The following is a 15294-nucleotide window of genomic DNA, read 5'->3' as shown; positions in this document are numbered from 1 at the left end:
ACACTTGTGCTGTGCCTTGCGTCGCATTGCGCCGGGTGTATTATAGGGCCCCAAATATTAGAATGATTTCTGTAGGATCATGTTACACTGAAGACTGGAGTAACTATGCTGAAATTTAAATTGATTTAAATTGGCATAATATTTCACAATATTATTGTTTTTACTATATTTTTTATCAAATTAATGCAACCTTGGTTAGCAGAAGAGACTTAAAAAGCCTTAAAAACTGTTATGACTAAACCCTTTTATAATACACATAATATATTTTTCAAATACCATACTTGTAATGAATGAGTCTCGATCTATCCGTTACGGAGCCTCGCACATGACATGCAGGAAAAAATAGTAGGCTTAATCGTGTGCACAATTTATTAATTAATTCCCTCAATGTACTAAAACGTGCACATGATGACTATTGCGTTCCCTCGATTTACTATTTCATTCACTCGATTTATAAATTGTGCGCACGATTTACTAATTTGTTCCCTCGATTTGCTAAATCGAGGAAACGCAATAGTAAATCCAGGGAACGCAATAGTAATCGTGTGCACGTTTTAGTACATTGAGGAAACTAATTAGTAAATCGTGTGCACAATTTATTTATTTTTCTTGCATGTCATTTGCGGGGCTTTCTTAATCAGTGTTTTTTGGGCTAGAAAATTCCCTCATGGATTAAAGTACATAGTATAATTTTCTTATTTTAGTTTACCAGAAGGAAAAAAAACCTTTAGTGTCTTGATTTAAACACTGAGATATGAAGTACAGTATATGGAAATATAATTAATAACATTAAAAAAATATTAATAAATAAAAATGTAAATGTTTAAAATCATAATGAAAAAAACTGAATGAGAAGAAAAAGTAGGCGGTTACTCTTGCACTATAGAGCCATTAACAAGAGAGGACACACAGAGGTGAAGGAAGGTTGTTGGTCTAGCCTGGGTAAATATACTATATTGTAATAGTGGTGTTGACATTTTCCAAGAATGTTTCTCTGTGTTATCAGTAACCTTGGCCGTTGCACTACTGATCAACAGAAAATAATTTTTGAGGTCTTCCTCTGAATGAAAGCAGTTCCGAGCCATTTTGCGCCAGACTGTGTCGAGTGTGTAATCCTTTCAACAGATGATAACTGAGGCCCCATGTGTTTCCATTGAAATGCTGCACAGTACAGCAGAGATACAGCGCCGTTATATCTCACTCCCAGCCCCTGTCTCATTTCATAACGTTTTTTGCTTCCCTGGAGACTGATGCACACAGAAAAAACGAAAAAGAGTGAAGCAGTGAAAGATAAGCAGTGGGCTGTGACTTCCACTGAATTTCTCTGCAAGTGTTGGCTGGGCTGTTGAGTGAGTAATAGAAGTGATCGGATGTAAACAAAACTCTGAGTGCGTGCACATCTTTGGCTTTGTTACTCTAGACATGGCTTATGTTTACATGCTGGTTCAGTTACACAGAATTTTTATTGGTTATGAGCCAATAAAAATGGCGAGAGGCTTTGTTTATAGTTATACCCTTACGAAAGGAAAATATATTTACCAGTATATTTCTTAAAATATATTGTGATATATTGTAATATATTATTTTCCCTTTTTGTTTTCTAATATTTTATATGTTTGAATACATTTAATAATATATTGATGATGCATATATTATATAATATATTGAAAAATAAACAAATGATTGCCGCTTTCAATATATTGAAATATATTGGAAAAAATAAATATATATAAGAATATATGCCTAATATATTACATGATATTTTTCAATATACTGCAATATATTTTTGTTTCATAAGGGATACACAGCAGCTTAAAGTTTAACTTACCCAATACAGCGTGACTCATTCAGTTGCACTATTGGGGCATGTTGTCACAAAATGTCAATGTGTTTTACATAATAAATTATAATAATAATTGATACTGATTGGACATACTTATTGTGACAACTAGCACTGTTCTCCCTTGTAATATGTTATTAAACACATATATTATTATAGAAATATTATTTATGTTACACTGAAGACTGGAGTAATGGCTGCTGAAAATTCCGATTTGCCATTATTTATCACATTTTACAATTCATTCAAATAGTAAACAGATATTTTATTAATTTATTATATTTCATTATATTGACTGTACTTTTGATCAGATAAATGCGAGTGATTTTGGTTAATGAGCCAATTGTTGGTGCGTCATAGTGCGCAATCCCATAACCCGCATACATCATAGATGTCACCTATTAAGTGACTCCAGTATTTTCATTGGCACTAGGATCTGTCCTGCGGTGCATTGAGCAACACATTTAGTTTATATTCTGATCTGACATTTACAAGCCAACCTGTGCAGCTTCTCACCACACCCTCAGGGATCTGTGCTAGCGTGTGTCAAGCATTCATTTTGGTACAGCTTGCTCTTGTTCCCGCCGAAAGTCACGTAAACGCCCTGAAACATCTATTCACCTCACCCCACCTCTAGGTGTGACTCTTCCCAAACAAAAGTGTGTTTTTTTTTTCTTGGCATTGAAATGTCCCAGAACAATTGAATAAACCATAAACAACATCCTTAATATTCTTGGAAATGGATTCTTCACAGCAGTGTCACATGTAAACATGCAACTGAAACAGCTCTGTTCCAAAAACCTGCAATGAAAACAATAGAGACAATTTTCCCATAGAAACTGCTAGTAAATTTCGCAGTTAATTTCATAGAAATGGCATAAATTTGAATAATATTTGTGTGTAAGCACAGCATCATGCAACCAATGTAAAATGCACCAAACCGATCTCATATGTGGGACTTACTATGAGGCGGCTGCAGCATAAGTTTTGAAAAAGAGCTGATGACTCATATCTGAAGATCTTATTGACTTGCGATCTTTTCATTAGTTTGCATGCCTGTGGTGACAGATAAGTTTTGATGTGTGAATTCTCAGGTGTGTAATTTCATTGTGTTCTGTCATTTTTACGTGCATCAGCATGTGATTGCTTTTATGTGTTTGTACTTTAATCAAACTGTGAGTAGTAAAATAGTTGTTTGGGGTGGAGCAGAGCCCACGGGTGAATTATGTTATCAAGAACGCCAAGCAACAAATGCAGTGTGCATGCTTTCTCTTGCATTTCTGTCACAATTGTGCAGTCGGTGTTTTTTTATCCACATGCTCATTATGCACATTTAGCAAATTTCTCACAACCCCACCATGAATTCTATAAAATTATACATAAATGGGCTGTAGAGTCATGCTTATTCATCACACTTCCCATCATTCTAATGCTTAATTTTGTAAACTTAAATGTCTTGAAATATCTAATTTGATTGGTCTCATCAAGTCAAAATATTGGGATCGGGTTTTTTTTATTTTTATTATTATTATTTTATTCAGAAAAGATGCATTAAATGGATTAAAAGCAACCATAAAGAGATTTGCATAAATGCGTGCGTGCGTGCGTGTGTCTGTGCGTGTGTGTGTTTGTATATAAAATCAATGCTGTTCTTTTGAAATACTGTTTCTATATTTTTAAGGAATCCTAAAATAAAATATTAAGAACACATCTTGTTGCTTGATGCTCAAATAAATGGTGACCTGCTTTCAAAAACATTACAAAATCTTTCCCACCCCAGACTTTGGAGGGTAGTGTATGTATAAAAAAAAATGGTTCCTTACTGTAATGCAAAAAACTCATATTGGTCTAAATTCACAGGTGCTGTCATCTGATAGACATGTGCGATTGGAAAAAGTTGTGTTTGTTTTGGTGTATCTAACGCAAGGAGGTACACGATGTGTGTGCGTGCATGTGTTTGCTATCCATATTGACCCAGGTGACTCATCCCAGCATCTAACCCTCATAATGGCCTTTTAATATAGCTCTGACCAGCGCAGGTGTCTTTGAGCATTATAAAACGTGTGTTTGTTGCTAAGTGCTCCTTGCAGCTGGTTAACAATCGTTGCTGTTTACATAGTCAAAGAAGTTTCCCCCTCTCCTCTGTGGTAATAATGTCACTTCCCCCGGCTGAAACTCCACTCACTGTGAATGAGCAGCTCAGTTAGTATGTCACTGTGACATGGCTCTAACTCACACTAAATTCTAGTTCAGTTATCTCAATCACATTCCCCAGAAAAGGGAACCATGTTCTTCCCTTTTTCAGTCTGCTTTATGTTCTATATAATTGTATTGTTTTATTTTTAATTATGCATGTGAAAAACTTTGAATGGAATGCATAGAAAAAAAAAAAACTCAATGCCACTTTGCAAATATTTTCTTCTTGGCAGCCGTTTAAATGTAGCAGTGCTGCTGATGCTTTATATTTAGTTTCATCATTATCACAGTGAACACTGTGGTGCAGTGTCATACATGCACAAAGGAGTTGTGTCACCCTTGCGAGTCATGTTGGCTTTGTCAGTGTGGTGCTGCAGATGTGCTCTGATTCATGTGATTCACACATTAATCAGCACAGCCGCTTTGTGCCACTCTTCCCAATCCTGTAATTGTTGCGACAGAATGTCACAGTAACATCAGCAGCGTTCCAGGTCTTGATGGGCCCCAGGTTGCAGGGCAAGCGCTGAGTGCTGCTAATGCACCACCGCTGATTGCAGCATTGCTGAGAACTTGCTAGAAACCCCAAAGGGCACAGCAGAACTTCTGAGGCACACCTCCCTTTCACCTATCCTCTCGCCTGCAAGTTTAAGACATACCTGCTGCTACAGGCTAAAATGAGTGATAAGATATCTTTCTGTATGTCTAAATGCATCTCCTTACAGAGATAAGTCAGTTTCTGCAGGAGCTTAGATTATTTAGTGCTTTAAAAGACCCCAGGAATTAAAGTTTAAATTTAATTAAAAGCTACATTTTATGTATTTATTTATTTTTAGTCCATCTCTTTTAGCTTTAAAAGAAATCTAAATTATAGAGTTAAATTATTTCTGTAAACGTAATTAAAAGGACAGTTTAAATTAACAAAATTGTACTGTATTGTATTTTTGTAAAATAAGTCATCAAAAAATCTTGATGATTTATCTTTTCTTCCAATCAGATCTTGAAGTCTAATCAGATCTAGATTACTCATCCTGCACCACAGAGATTTTGATCCAATCAGAGGCTCTGTAGACTAAGACTGTCCCTCCCCTTGCAACCAACCAGCAAGTATCAAAACATGTTTTGTGGCTGTGAAGTAACTAAATGCTATTTAAAATATTTATTAATTAAAGGGGGGCTGAAATGCTAATTTTCACTCAATACCCTGTTAATCTTGAGTACCTATAGAGCAGTACTGCATCCTTCATATCTCCAAAAAGTCTTTAGTTGTATTATATTTATAAGAGAAAAATAGTCTGTGCTGTCACGAGCGCCAGTAGGCTTTTGCGTTGAGAGCGTTTGGAAGTTGTGACATTACCGTGAGGAAAAAAAAACCCATCATCCAAAACAAACCATGGCTAACAGTCAGATTCAGCCGTTTATTTATGATCCAGAATCAGATCCCGAGGCTAATACTGAACGAGAGCAGCAGCAGCAACAACTCGCTCCGAGCGGGGCTCGAACCCGGGTCTCCGGCATGGGAGGGGACGCACTAACAAGGAGGCAGAGACATTTTAAGCAGTTTTACTCATCGCCTGTGGTTCCAACACACGATCGTGACCCTTTTTAGTTGGGATTGCATCATCCTTAAGAAAAAAACGATACGCAAATCCGTCGTCAAACTGGGCCTTGTTTGTAAAACAAGCATCTTCGAAATGCAGGGAACAAACAAAAACACTTGCTTCGTCGATGCTCTTTAAAAATAAACTCTGTCCACTGGTCCCTTAATTTTTTATTTTTTTTTTGGTAATCTTTGCAGGGTTGTCTTGCCCTGGCAACCAAAAACACACTTCTTTTGTGAAATTTCGCGACACTCTCGCTCTGATCAGTGATTGTCTGCTCAGCCTCTCAGTGCTCTGTTATACGGGAGCGCGCACTCTTCCGGCAGAAGTGCCCTTAGGACCCATATAAGGAAATTCCGCTCCATCTAACATCACACAGAGCCATACTCGAAAAAAACTTTCCGAAACTTGAGACAAACCGGAAGTAGTATTTTTGGAACAGAAATACTCCTTCAAACGTACGACTTAATTTTTGAAACTTTGTCCATGTTTAGCATGGGAATCCAACTCTTTAACAGTGTAAAAAACTCAGTATGCATGAAATAGCATTTCACCCCCCCCCCCCCTTTAATTACTTATATCTTATGTCTTGACTAAACTTTCTTTTCATGGGAAATACATTGACGTAGGAAAGAAAACAGCTTGTCATGTATTTTTGTTGGGTGTTTATCTTTTTTCAGGAATTTTAAGGATGAAGGAGTCAACGTAATGTCATTTACTGGCATCCATACAACGATTACACATACTTTCCCCATAAAAGTGAGTAACACTGAGTGATGTTCTAGAGATTTAAAGAGGCTTTATTCTGGACACTGTATCATTACGAAGCATTCCTTGCAGACATTAGGGAGGAGAGTGATTAGATAGGGAAATTTTTGGTGCGTGAATCAGCTAATGGTTCCTTTTGGAGGCTCCCTGGGTTCTTTGTTCTCTTAATTAAGGTTAGTTTCGACCAGACTTCCTCAAAAAAAAAGAAAAAAAAAGAAATTCTTAATGAATCAAAAGCAGAATAAGCCACCATTTACATGGGCCATAAGAAAAATGAGAAGGACGGGCATTTGTGGTTATGAGGGATTCTTCTCAGGGTTTTCTCAGGTATTTTTCAAGTGATGATGGATATTTAGCAAGACAAATGTTGGGTGGGACTTTATTTTTTACATCTGGAATTGTTTGGCTCATAGTGGGCGTTCAGTACCAGAATGAGGTCAGGTGACTGGAGGGGAGAGGTTAAAATATGAGAAGGCTTCATGATGGCAGCCGACAATGAGATTTGATGTGAGATTAAGAAGAGATCTTTGGAATGACATGCACTAGTGAATTATTCATGATATGACTAGTTACATGCATTAAAGTAAATGCAGTTGGTTTTGATTTGACTTTAATGGTGTTTAATGGTTCTTTTTGTCTGGACTGAAAAAAAAAATGAAAAGAACCAGGTATGCTTAAACATTCTTGTATTTAAGGTCACATCTTATGACATCACATCCTGTTTTTTGGTTCGTTTAGGTGTCTTTGGTCCACATTGCATTCGTATTTTTTTATTTTTATTAAACCACATCAGAGTTGGTTTGGAAGCAGACTGAGGTCTCTTGTTTGGTGCATACCAAGGTTCAGATAACAGTGTTCGCATTTATTCCAATGAAGCACACTAATAGAACAACCTCATTGGAGTTTGTTTTAATCAAACCAAACCTGCCGAGTATTAACACATGTGCAATGCTGGTTGCCTCCATTAATTTTGCTGAATCATGTCACTTCTTGACTGATATTGTGCAAGCTTGCTCTCAAGTTACATTGCATGCCTTGTAAATAACAGTTATTTGAATTATTCAGTGTACATGGAGTTCTGCTTGACCACATTTTAGCACAATGCAGTCCATTTCACAAAATCTGTAGACTTTTTATTATATATATATATATATAAATAAGCACAGAACATGTATTAAATGTCATCAGATTCCATCCAGGTCTAACACGCAGTCTTTTATCAAGCACATACTCTAGATATCTGTTCTGTGTAGAGAACAATGGGCTATGATGGCTTGTTCTTGCCTCCTATCAACTTGGTGAACAGGCTGTTCCCTCCATACTTGGAGCGTCCAGAAATGTCCCTTTCAACACTGATGTAAGACCTTATAAGACAGAAGCACAAAGTGTTACTGGTTTTCATGTACGCTTTGTATCATGCCAAACTCTAGTTCTTTCTGTGGGACTGGGGGGGATGGCATGACACTCAACAATTGTTTGACTGAATAGTTATTCACCTACTTGTCAAAAGAGAACAAGTAGCACTGTGAACTTGAACTAGATAACACTCTGGTGGTTTAAACAGTCACGTGTTGGAGAGAGATATGTGTGTGTATGTGTACAGATTCAGGTCCACACACAAGTAGTATGTAATGTGTGCTTGTGCTCATTTTAAAGTGCCTCCCCTTTGCTGTTTTAAATGTCACTGCTTCCTCAAGCTCTCTACACGCCATTCAATTACTTTATGCTTTCTCCTAATTGAAACATATGTTAACATAAAGAAACATAAAGGAGATTTTAGTTTAAATACAGCCTATGTAAAAAGAGTAGTAGAAAGTGATGATGAGTCCAGTGTTCTACTGTTACCCACCTTTGATCTAGTGTGTTGTTCTGAATCGGGTGAGATGCATTCAGTATGAGGGATCCACAGAGCCCAATCCAAACATCTGTCAGTTTCGACTCTGCATCTCTTGAGTGAGACTGTAAATGATCGCTCCATGTTCTCACCTAACACACTGGTGATCGGTCACATCTGTTTAGACTTTAGGCCATGATGCACAACTGTAAGACACCTGCAGACATTATCAGCATCAATCAAATAAACTGTTTAGCAGTGCTAACAGCACTTGAATTTAAAGAACATGAACTATCCATAATTGAATAATCCTTTACACTGCTAATACTCTCCTCTTTTTATCTCTCCTCCTTAGAATGTGTTGGAATGTGGAATCTGATCAAACCTGCTGTGAGTGTAGAAGAGACAGAAAGTTCATACATGATAAGAACTTGCCCCAGAGCAAAGGCCAGCCACCCCCTCTTTCACTCGAGCAGATGTTTCACAGAAGTGCATTGCATAGTAAGTACACAAGAACCTGCAGTAAAACTAGCACAAAACCATTCCACAGTCGTCTAAAAAGCTTCCCTCCTGAATTCAGAAAGTAGTCTAGGAATTATACAATGTCTTTAGGGAGGCCAATTTCCTTAAAGAGTTTGCAAAGGTAATTTTGACCTGTGACTCCTATACACACCCAAAAAGCACCCCTAGCACATGTGTCAAATATCAAAACACTTATGTAAATACTTCTAATATGTATTAAAATGACAATAATTGTTTTGCATAAGTGCTAGATTAGAACAACATACCATTTGTGGTGAAAGTATGTTCTTTGATAAATTTTTGCGGTTACTAAAACCACACACACACACACAAAAAAATATTTGAAACATTCCTAATGTAATGTGTAGAACAGCATTTTTTGCATTTCACAATTTTATGTTCAGCAGTTTTGGAGTTGCCCTAAAAACTTTCCTAGTATTTGTAAACCATAACTAACATGTTTTGAATGGTTCACCTTCAAGACGGCTAGGGTGTGAGGTGGTTGCTTAGGTGTTTTAAATGGTATTCAGGACACTAGGTGATCTGCATAGCTGCTGAGGAATGTTGCTAAGAATGGCTTGTATGGTGTTGCTAGGGTGTGAGGTGGTCACTGTGGTTTTCAGAATGGTTTGTAGGGATTTTCTAGGGTTTGAGCTGGTTGCTAGGGGGTTCTGAATGGTTTGTAGGGTGTTACTACTGTGTAAGGTGGTTGCTATGGTGTTCAGAATGGTTTCTAGGGTGTTGCTAGGGTGTGAGTTGGTTGGTAAGGTGTCTGAATAGCTTGTAGGGTGTTGCTAGGATGTAAGGTGGTTGGTATAGTGTTTGGAATGGTTTCTAGGGTGTTGCTAAGGTGTTCTGGATAGTTTGTAGGGTGTTGATAGGGTGTGAGTTGGTTGGTAAGGTGTCTGAATGGTTTGTAGGGTGTTGATAGGATGTAAGGTGGTTGGTATAGTGTTTGGAATGGTTTGTAGGGTGTTGCTAAGGTGTTCTGAATGGTTTGTAGGGTGTTGCTAGGGTGTGAGCTGGTTGGTAAGGTGTTCTGAATGGTTTGTAGGGTGTTGCCTGAGTGTTCTGTATGTAAAATGGTTCTAGGGTGTTCTGTGTGGTTGATAAGGTGTTCTAAATGTTTGTATGGTGTTGCTAAGGTGTTCTGAATGTGCTTGTAGGGTGTTGCTAGGGTGTAAGGGGCATGCTCTAGTGTTCAGAATGGTTTCTAGGGTGTTGCTAAGGTGCTCTGAATGATTTGTAGGGTGTTGCTAGGATGTGAGCTGGTTGGTGAGGTGGTTTGTTGGTCACTGCTAGGGGGTAATGTGGATGCCAGTGTGTTATGAATGGTGTTGCTAAAGCGTTTCAAATGTGTTATCAATGATATGTAGGATGTTGCTAGGTTGTGAGTAAGGTGTTTGCCAAGTTGCCATGGTTTCAGGGATATCCTAAATGGTATAAAATGTGTTTTTAAGGGAGTTCTGAATTATTGCTAGATTTTGAAGTAGTTGCTAAAGTGTTCGGAATGGTTTGTAGGGTGTTACTAAGATGTTTTAAATGGTTTGTAGGGCATTGCTAGGGTGTGAGGTGGTTGCCAAGTGTTTCTGGTTGTTGCCTGTGTGTTCTGAATGGTATGTATGATGTTCCTATATTGTTCTGAATGGTATGTAAGGGAGTTAAGAATGGTTGCTGGATTTTGTGAAGTAACTGTAAAGGTGTTCTCAATGGTTTGTGGTCATTACTATTGTGTTGTGAGGTGTTTGCTGAAGTGTTCTGAGTTGTTGCTATGGCATTGCTACCTGGTTACATAATGGCTTATGTCAAAAGTCATTGTCTTTGATATACCAATCCCTAGATTCAGTGTAAACCATTGGGATTTTTTGTACCCGTTTCTGCAAACAGCAAAGCTAAGCCTGATCCTTAATAAGAATAGTAATATCATGCTTTTCTGCAAGCCACATGATTCGTTGCCTCAAATGAGAAGACGTCACAAAAGAGCAGCCTTTTTGAATCGGCTACTGTGTGTTTGTTCTCTGTGATGTTTAGCGGTGAGATCAGTGGCACAACAAAGATGACGGAGATGTTCCAGACATAACCAGCAGAGATCAGCCATGACGTGTGCTAACAGATCAGATTTCTCCATCTCCATCCCATTCAGTGCCAAGGTCCCGTAAACAATGTGTTTGTTGCCAGTACAGTTAACCCCCCACAACCACTCTCCATTAATTTCCATCCTCCATGCCACTAATAAGTCAACAGAAGCTCTCGTCTGTTTTGATGCATCACATTCCGTGTGGCCTGTCCTCGTGCTGACGTCCACAGTCATGAATGTAAACACGGACTGGGCTTAATTTCCAGGGCTCCTACGTCTTTGTTCCATTCTAAGCACTTCTGGTTTCCAAAAGGTTGCACTGCTATGTAGGACAGCGAGTGGGCGGGATGAAAAGGAGATTGGTGGATAACAGAAAGAAAGAGGAACTTCGAAATCTGTGTTTGTGTATGTAATTATTGCTGTTGACAGACACTTGGAGACGATGTTAAAAGAGGACAAGGAAAAGGCAAATCACAAATGGGATATTTGCTTCACCGATTTTTGTTATAGGGTTTTTTTTCAGTCATTTGCCATTAAGATTTCAATATCTTGGGACTAATGAATTTTTGACTTCTCCATGATTATTCCTTAGCTTTTCCATATGTTTATGATAATTTGATCATTTTTAGCATATATATATATATTTTTAAGAAGTTGCACTGAGAAAGAACAGTTTCTAATATAGTACCCTAGATCAAATTCAAATTGAATTGAATTTTAATGTAATCTAATTTAAATCTCTATGATGGTTTATTCATTTCAAATTCCATTCTTTTTCATTTCTATAAATCTTACAAATTTTATAGATTTTTTAAATAAAATTTTTAAATAGCATTTTTATTTTATTATTACTTTTACATTTGTTCATTTTTAAATCCTTTTTTGGTAACACTTTAGAATAAGGTTCCATTAGTTAATGTTAGTTAACTACTTTCGTTAACATGAACTAAGCAAGAACAATCCTTCTACAGCATTTATAAGTCTTAGTTCATGTTAATTTCAACATTTACTAATGCATTATTTAAATCAAAAGTTGTGCTTGTTAACATTAGTTAATGCACTGTGAATTACCATGAACTAACAATGAATAACTGTATTTTCATTAACTAACATTAACGGAGATGAATAAATACAGTAATAAATGTATTATTCATAGTTTGTTCATGTTAATTAATACATTAACTAACATTAACTAATGGAACCTTATTCTAAAGTGTTACCCCTTTTTTTTTTTTGACTTTGCCGATTTTATTAATTACATTCTTTTTTTTTAAGTGCATGATTTTAATTTATATGACTTTCATTGAGGGATGCCAGTCACATATTTCTCATTCAGAGTTTCAGAAAAGACCTCTTAGACTGTGCTCACATTTGTGTTCAGATTTGTGCTTGGATTTCAACATGAGCTCAAACTTTCCTCATCAAATTCTCCCAAGGTATAGATTCATTAAATCTCGTTAAATTCATTCACACTTGGTCAAAAATTGTGTCTGTTTGTGTTTCTTATTTTGGTAGAAACATCTAATCAAAGTAGATTTTTCAGTGAAACATAACTGAGAGTCTCCAATACATGCAAAACGTGCATCATGTGAATATGCAGAAACTCTTTGCGTCCTCCACAAGCTTGGAACAGAGGGGTATAACTGGAAGTTGAGCTCTCCAGTGACTTGCCCAGTGTGTCAGGCTGGCATGTGAGCCTGGTGCGTGTGGGCCCTTGCCTGTCTCATCTCAATGACCCTGTAAACTTTAGCCCGACTCCGAACGTTACTCCTCTGACACTGAGAGTGTTAGCATCTGTGTCACACCACATTTCATTTTGCATAAGCCATCAGATGACAAGTTCTGAACTGTAAGAACAGTCTCACACATGCAGTCCAGTCACTATGAAAATAATTTAGCTAAACCAACTGCTTTGACTGTTCACTTGCTAGATTTTCTCATCTTAAAGCGATAGTTGACCCACAAATGGAAATTCTGTCATCATAAACTCACCCTCATTTTATATGACTTTATTTGTTCCCTTTTGCAGAACACAAAAGAAGATATTCTGATGAATGCTGAAGTCCATACAAGATTGGACGACACTGACTTTCTTTTATAAGTTCAAACAGGTTTAGAACAACATGAGGGTGAGTAAATAATGACAGATTTTTCTTTTTTCAGGTGAACTAACCCCACTCACACCAAGAAAAAACAAACTTAAATATGAGTTTTGTATTGCTGAAAAGCAAGTGGAATTCATATTGTCATATTTTTTATGTGCACAAATGCAGTGTTTTGTTTGTTTGTTTGTTTGTTTGTTTCACTCTTGGTGTAAATAGACTTTTTGTGCATGATTTATTTTGCTTTTCCGCTTTTAGTGTGAACAGGCCTTTATTGTTTCGACCCTGCACCCGTATTTAAGCTTCAATGCTTCATTACCCACAGTATGTGTTTCCTTTTTCCTTATTCACTCATATCCAACACAGAAAGCATGCAAGGTCAATATGGCCCTAAGGAAATGAAATTCCCAAAGGAAAGGCATATGGCTCCGGCTGGTGCTAATCAATATCTTCAATACGGCACACTGCCCTGATCAATTGTGCATCATGAAGGCTTGTATCTTCGAATAAAAGATTTGTATCGTTAACATCTCCAACACCAAGAGCTGCATCTTCCCACCCAGGATCAATAGGATTTTTCTTAAGCCTTGAGCACACAGCGTTTTCATTGACGTCTGCTGCTCTGATGTATATTTAACTGCTGGGTGTAACTCCTGTCCTGGAGAAGCACCAGTCAACAGTCAGTTTTACTACAAGGAACTTTGACGATGTTAGGGGAACACGCTTAGATTGTCAAACATCTCACATGCTCCTTAAAGGTAACACCTAAGGACCACACATGCTCTGTTGAAAAAAATATGTAGAAAGAAATGCTTAGAAAGATGATGAAGACTCAAGTGAGTCCTTATAGGCATGTGGCTATGAATGTGCATGGTGAGTGGCATGTTGAGTCAGAGGGAGAACAGCAAGTGAAAAGAACTTCACCATAACAAATGCAACCCTGAGGATCTAGTTTAATCATTTAAAAGTTAGCCTAAAAGTTATAAATGTCATCCTAAAATTGAAGCACTTTAGGGTTAGAAATGAATGTTTTTGTCACCAAAAGCAACACAAATGGCCCTCGTAGTAAATTCGTCTGAGTGGAGAAATTATGTAATCTATTCAAGGCCTGTCTAGTTATTTTAAGATTTAGTAAGAGCTGCTGCTTGAATACTGTTGCTTGGAACAACAGACTCTAAAACAATTGATTACATCAAAATCAACTGGTCTAACATAAGCACTAGCCAATTAAAATGTATTCTAGAGAGTTTGGGGTATGATTTACTGTGTTTGATTTATAGATGCACCACCATTTAAAAGTAAAAAAAAAAAAAAAGAGAGAGAGAGAAAATTAATGATTTTTTATTCAGCAAAAAACAGTAAAGTTCTTTTGAACTTTAGATTCATCAAACTGAATAGAAAAAAAATTATACTGGTTTCCACAAAAAAATATTAATCAGCAGTATTTTCAAAATTGATGATAATAAGAAATGCTTCTAGAGCAGCAAATCAACATATTAGAATGATTTCTCTGGTCCGAGTCCTGCTCAAAGCGGATACAAGGACCCGGGGTGGGGGTTACACTCTCATAAAAAAAATCAGTTCCATGGGGAATAATATATAATATGAAAATAATATATCACTGTTCTGCTTTGCTCATTGTCAAATCAGCCCAAAACTCCAAAACTGAAATTACATCACTTAATCAGGGCAAAGCGAAAAAACAATGACCATGAATAATTCAGGCTGTACATCTGTTTTTCCACTGGGGAGCTGAAACTGTGATTGTCTACAGTGAGGTCACATAGCTTCCTGTTGCCAAACAACGTGATTGGCCGTTGCTTGGCAAGGATGTTACACAGTTGGATTCATTCATGAAGCAAATCAAGAGGAAGTGTACAGTTCTCCCACAGCTTGTGTGGGGTTTTACCATGATGTTGCTGTTGAGTAACGTTGACGGAGCAGCGTCTGTGTTTTGATTCCGTTCAGCCTCGATCATCACGAGGAAATGACTCTGAAAATCCCCTCGACTAGATTCCCATGTGATGATGATGATATGATGATATAGCAGACAGGTGCTCTGTGATCTGTTTTGCTAAAGAATAATTATGCTAACCTTTTTAGGATGACCAGCTGAACATGACTGCTGTATTCATGCATGCAGACAAATGCACTTACACTTTTTCAGCCTGAGCTGAGAAGAGACATATGCTAGTACAGCTTCAGCAAATTCCTGGCCATCCCAAACTGAATCACATTCCAGAGGGTAATTTGCCGCTCTGCGTCCTCTAACAGCATTACAGTAGTGAGGGGCTATCATCAGATCTGCTGAAACAATTTAATGCATGCTTGCTCAATAAATGTTTATTAAAAAAATC

General features: G+C 37.4%; 1 long non-coding RNA gene across 2 annotated transcripts in view; it reads left to right on the top strand.

Annotated features, from left to right (window-relative positions):
* Positions 1-14582, top strand: part of LOC128018933 (uncharacterized) — a 73402-nt gene extending 58820 nt beyond the window's left edge. For both annotated transcript variants that reach the window (XR_008185020.1, XR_008185019.1), the window contains exons 4-5: positions 8592-8737; positions 12865-14582. This is a non-coding gene — a long non-coding RNA (uncharacterized LOC128018933). The remainder of the gene's footprint in view (positions 1-8591; positions 8738-12864) is intronic.
* The last annotated feature ends 712 nt before the right edge of the window (positions 14583-15294 follow it).

Source organism: Carassius gibelio, chromosome A8 (assembly GCF_023724105.1).
Source record: "Carassius gibelio isolate Cgi1373 ecotype wild population from Czech Republic chromosome A8, carGib1.2-hapl.c, whole genome shotgun sequence".
NCBI classification, from domain to species: domain Eukaryota; kingdom Metazoa; phylum Chordata; class Actinopteri; order Cypriniformes; family Cyprinidae; genus Carassius; species Carassius gibelio.
Note: the sequence above shows the minus strand (reverse complement) of the source record. Positions and strands in the feature narration are given on the sequence as shown.